Source organism: Cryptotermes secundus, unplaced genomic scaffold (genome assembly GCF_002891405.2).
Source record: "Cryptotermes secundus unplaced genomic scaffold, Csec_1.0 scaffold465, whole genome shotgun sequence".
NCBI lineage: Eukaryota > Metazoa > Arthropoda > Insecta > Blattodea > Kalotermitidae > Cryptotermes > Cryptotermes secundus.
This window is the reverse complement of record NW_019738964.1, coordinates 1,554,636-1,559,874: the sequence shown is the minus strand read 5'-3', so window position 1 is coordinate 1,559,874 and position 5,239 is coordinate 1,554,636. Positions and strand designations below refer to the sequence as shown.

The 5,239-nt window shown below is 39.5% G+C and overlaps 1 protein-coding gene across 1 annotated transcript in view; it reads left to right on the top strand.

Annotated features, from left to right (window-relative positions):
* The first annotated feature begins 873 nt into the window (after nucleotides 1-873).
* The window catches only part of LOC111871465 (methyl farnesoate epoxidase), a 16,379-nt gene continuing 12,013 nt past the window's right edge, over nucleotides 874-5,239 (top strand). Inside the window, exon 1 of the mRNA XM_023864612.2 lies at nucleotides 874-1,368. The gene's annotated coding sequence lies outside the window, so the exon portion shown is untranslated. The remainder of the gene's footprint in view (nucleotides 1,369-5,239) is intronic.

The window sequence follows — 5,239 nt, the reverse complement described above, 5'->3', positions numbered from 1 at the left end:
ACCGTGTACACAAGAGCCCTCCACTGGTCCCTATCCTGAGTCATATCGATGCAGTCCATACCATCCCACCCCATTATTCTAAGATCCATTTTAATATTGTCCACAAACCTACGTCTTGTTTCTCCTAGTGGTCTCTTTCCTTCTGCCTTTCCCACCAATATCCTATATGCATTCGTCTCACCCATTTTTGCTACATGCCCTGCCCACCTCATCCTCCTTGACTTGATCATTCTAATAATACTTGGAGAAGAGTACAAGTTATGAAGCTCCTCATTATGCATTTCTCTCCACCCTCCTGTCACTTCATCTCTCTTCCGTCGAAATATTCTCCTCAACAGCCTGTTCTCAAACACCCTCAGTCTATGTTCCTCCCTCAATGTCAGAGACCAAGTTTCACACCCATACAGAACCACAGACATTTGAAGATTTACGCCATAGTTTTTACGAAGATAAAGTGTTTACGTTCGTCCGTTCTAAAGACTGCATCAGAGAGATTTGGTCTCTGTAGCGCCATGACGCTACAAGATTTCAGAGCGCTTCTCTCCCACAAAAGTTGTCTCCATAATTGTATCTGATTGGCTTCAATTTAAGATTGAGGTGGTCCTTAATTTTTGTACTGACCAATCAGTTACTTGTTAAGATATGTAAATGATACAGATTATACTGAAAGGCTCTACTAATCAACAAAGAATATTAATTATTCTTAAAATTTAATTAAACTATGAAGTAATTAATTAAAATATACATCTGGTATANACACGGTCAAGTTCTTCTACCCTGAAGATGGGGGTGATACGTTCCTCCGAAACGTCGGTTAACACCACATATACACGGTGCCAAATCCCAGAAGACTGCTTTCTTCATAGTCACCGCCGTGAAAGCCTCAAATCTTACACTATGTTTGAACGTTCATATTGCATATGTAAAATAAATATTTACAAATGTATAGAGTATGTATGGTGTAACACATTTTTATATACAACTGAGTATTTATGTTTACGTTAAATTTAGCCTCCTTTATAGACGGGTTATAGACGTTGCCATGAATAATGGGAAGAATTATTGAACTTCAAAAGGGGTGACGGTTCATAATTTGCAGTGCCTCTTCTGTTCTCAATACATTACAACACTCGTACAGCACGTTTTCCTCCGTACACGGAAGGTCGCGATGAGCGCTAGAGTCTCATGTCAAAGTCACGTGGAGCGCTAGTAGTCGAATGTGAAAATACAACTGCCGTGTTGTGACGTATGTGATATATCCGTGGAAGCAAGTTCATGGTGGTACTGAATGTTGACGCGGAAGTGCGTAGTGTACAGAAATTGCAGCTCTACTCAATCATCCGTCATACCTTCAGGTTTCTTCGTACTGTAAGTCACATATTCATTTCGTAGCAACATCGAAATTAAGTGTATCATGCAGACAGGGAATGGTGTTTGTTCCTTCTTTAACTCGCTTGACAAGCAGGTTCAGGAGAACGTGGCATAAGGATTGAAATCGAATGACGCAGACATAACCTAGCGAGAACGATATTAAGGCATCATGGCACCATGGAACTTGGAATAAATGAAATCCCGTCGATAATGGAGCTCTTTCTTCGGGAGATCATGAAGAGAGAGAGAAAAAAAAATTGTAGCGCCTTTTATTTTTCTAAAATCGTATTTACCCATACTGTCACGCTCGCCTGAAGACTCAAGGTCGAAACATAACAACAACAAACCGTCAGATAAGAAATGTTCCGTTTGCCGGTCCGCATTAATTGTTTACTGGTAAGCTTACCGGGTGAAAAGTAAAGCACTGTAACATGACGTGTAACAAACAGATATTGTTTAATGTGGAAACAAGAATTAAATGGAAATAAGTTTGCTGGAACATCACTGTTTCCTTTTCGTAAAAATTTGTTTCTTATCGCCCTTCTTGAAAATTGTCTGAGGAGGGATGTATAAATTAAAATTGGGTAGGAATTCAACTTGATCATCCACACCAATGTGCAGAGTGTGGGGTATTGTAGGGGACTGCTACAAAAGAAAGAAAATAAAGGAAGGAAAGAAAATGAAGTAAGAGATATTGCTCAATAAAACTGCATGGGTCTCAGATGGTATTTCATTTGGGCCATAAACAGGAATGTATAAATGCATGATGGACTACGGACAATATTTTAACTAGCCGTAGCGTGCCTATATTAAACGTAAACCTGTCTGAAACGGAAAATGTTTACAGTTTTTTGGGGGATGGGGGGTTGATTCCGATATGAACAAATATAAATGTATTCATTTATCTTCTTTGTGGGAAGAGGGGTGGTTCCTGTACTCTGTCGCATATATCGCTTAACATACAGAGTGTCCAGATGAAAGGTATCCAAAATGAGGTAATTATATCTCAGAAAGAATTTATTATATACATTTATGGGTTACACCATTACAAAGGAAAACTATCAAAGTTTTTCTGAGTGTAAAACTTCCTCAGTTAATTTCAGTGAGGGCTTCTTTGGTCGCAGGACAAATATCCAGACGATATTCGACCTCATTCCACGTTGCTTGAAGCATGTTTGGTGTTAACCGTAGCCACAAAGTCCCTTATGCGGGCTTTCAGGTGTTCAAGGTTGTTGGTCTTAACCTGGTAGACAATGTTCTTCGCATAACCCCACAAGAAAAATCCACTGGGGTTAAATCTGACGATCTAGGAGGCCAAGCTATTGGTCTACCTCTGCCAATCCATCTCCCAGCCATCTCTCTGTCCAGTTGATTCCTAACATGGTGGCAAAAATGTGGCGGCGTACGCGCGTAAGCCGGGTATGGGGGTGGGGGAAACTTCAAGAGTTTTCTTATGGTATGACATAAATCAGATACGTGTATGATTGTTTCCGAGGTATACCTTTTTTATTTTGGATACCTTTCATCCGGACATTCTACTGTTAATTTACATCCACTGTTAATGGCGCATTGGTTATTTTTTTTTTTAAAGACGGAGGCACAGCGTGGCGTTGCGTCAGGATAGGAAGTAATGGCTATATTTAACACGGCATCCCGACAGGCCTCACGTATATGCATGAAGTGAAATACCGATACGCTGTTCAGTTATGGTGTGACTCCTGTCCCTAGAAGTGGGTGTAGCGAAGCCATTAAGTGACTTCATATCTGTTTCTGAGAAGGCCAAGGTCACCGTCTTTGCAGGTCAAATGAGCATGAAAGTTACGCAATGGAGAAATTCATACTTTACTTTCACTTATCGCCAGCGACAGCAAAAAGTTAGCGTTCATTTCATCAGGAAATTAAATACAATCATGTTCAGGATATTCTCGCTACATTTACATCGCCATGTTCTGTATTCCAGTCTGCTATATAGGTTCGTAATAGAAAATAACTGGCCAGTCACAGTAGTTGCGCGATCTAAGGCAGGAACTGTCTTCGCTCGCTCCGATGCTGGGATCGTGGGTTCGAATCCCACTCAAAACATGGATGTGTGGTGTGTATATGCGTTTATTCTGTATTTAGGTAGAGGCCTTGCGACGGGCTGATCACCCGTCCAAGGAGTCCTGCCGTCTGTGAAAAATGATTACGGAACTGAATAAGAGGCAAGGGCCCTGAATGGGCTGGAAGAGCCATTAAAAAAAAAATACAAAATAACTACAGGTTTTATCATTTGTTCTTATAGATGCGAAACTTGCTCTCTTGCATTAGAGCAAACGTATAAATTGAGGATGTTTGAGAACATTCGCAGAGGATATGCGGACCTGTGAGGGAGGAAATAACAGATTGCAGAAAATTGGACAGCTTGGATTTTCGTGATTTGCTCTTCATGAAACAGGCCTATTATATTAAGAAAATTAAATCAAGGAGCGTGAAAGATGAATCATGTAACATGCAGAAATAATGCACACAAAATATTAGTCGGACCCTCTAAAAGGAAAAGACCACTAGATGATTCGGGCGTAGATGTTAGGAAAATGTTGAACTTTTTCTTTGTAATCGGCGGGCTTCTGTGAACCTGGGACTTTTTTTGAGTAGCTGAGCGATTAGTAGTTTCTCCAAAAAGGAGTCCGTCCACCGAATCAGTTATTATTAAGAAGACAGGCCTGACGCGTCCCACGCAAGAGGGAAACGACAAGTACATAAATTTTCATCGAGAAATCTACAGAGAAGGGGTCATTTGGGTGACTTCGCCATGGGTGGGAAACTAATGCTACAACGGAGAAGTGAAATAGAGCTTGAAGGTATGGCTGGAATCAGACGACTCACGCTGGGGTCCAGTGGCGGGCTTTTGGAAAGACAATGATAAAAAGATTCCTGCCATCAGCTATGTGTAGCTTTGTTTCGGTGGTACCTGTCTACCAAATTACACGATGGGATATCCCAGAACACAGCAACCTTTATAGTCACCGCCGAGAAAACCTCATATCAAACAGTTATAAAAATATAAGTTCCATAAAGACTGCATATTTTCAGAGTATCCTGCATGTACTTTGTGGGGAAGGTTAACTGCATTTCCGATTCGAATAATTAAGGATAACATAAGCACGAGGGAGAGTCAGTAAGTAGCTAACAAACAGATATATAACGTAAAACATAACGCTATTCGAACCTGGAAAAAAACATTTATTTCTTGACATATCCTTAACCGAAATTTGTCCGTTTTCTTTATTGTTTGCATCCTGTTGTTTAAACCAATACTATTGTATTAATACTCGTTTGTTATGTACATTTGCTACATGTTTCGATCAAACTGGATCATCTTCAGGAAATTTTCATGAAATGGACTACCCATTATTGAATTGTCTGTCTAATGTGGATCCATATTAGCGGTCGTTAATATACATGTCGTTGTGATTCCTATGTTTCGTTATATTTGAATATTAGTATTATATGAATTCATAGAAACAAAAAAAAATAATTTCTAACCTCTAACTGAGTTATAACATTTTGAAACTTAAGACTAATATTCAAATATAACGAAACACAGGAATCGTAAGGAAATTTATATTAACGATCACTAATATGGGCCCCATTAGACACAGAATGCAATAACGAGTACTACATTTCATGAAAATTTCCTGATAGAGATCCAAATGGATCGAAACATGAAGCAAATATACATAACGAACGAATATTAATACAGTACTAATGGTTCATTTATTACGAATTTGTTATGTTGACGATTGTATAATAATATTACGTGATCCACTTGTCCCATCACTTTGCTAGTGCGTCGAAACCCGCACCATAGTCTTTTGATTGTTGTCTC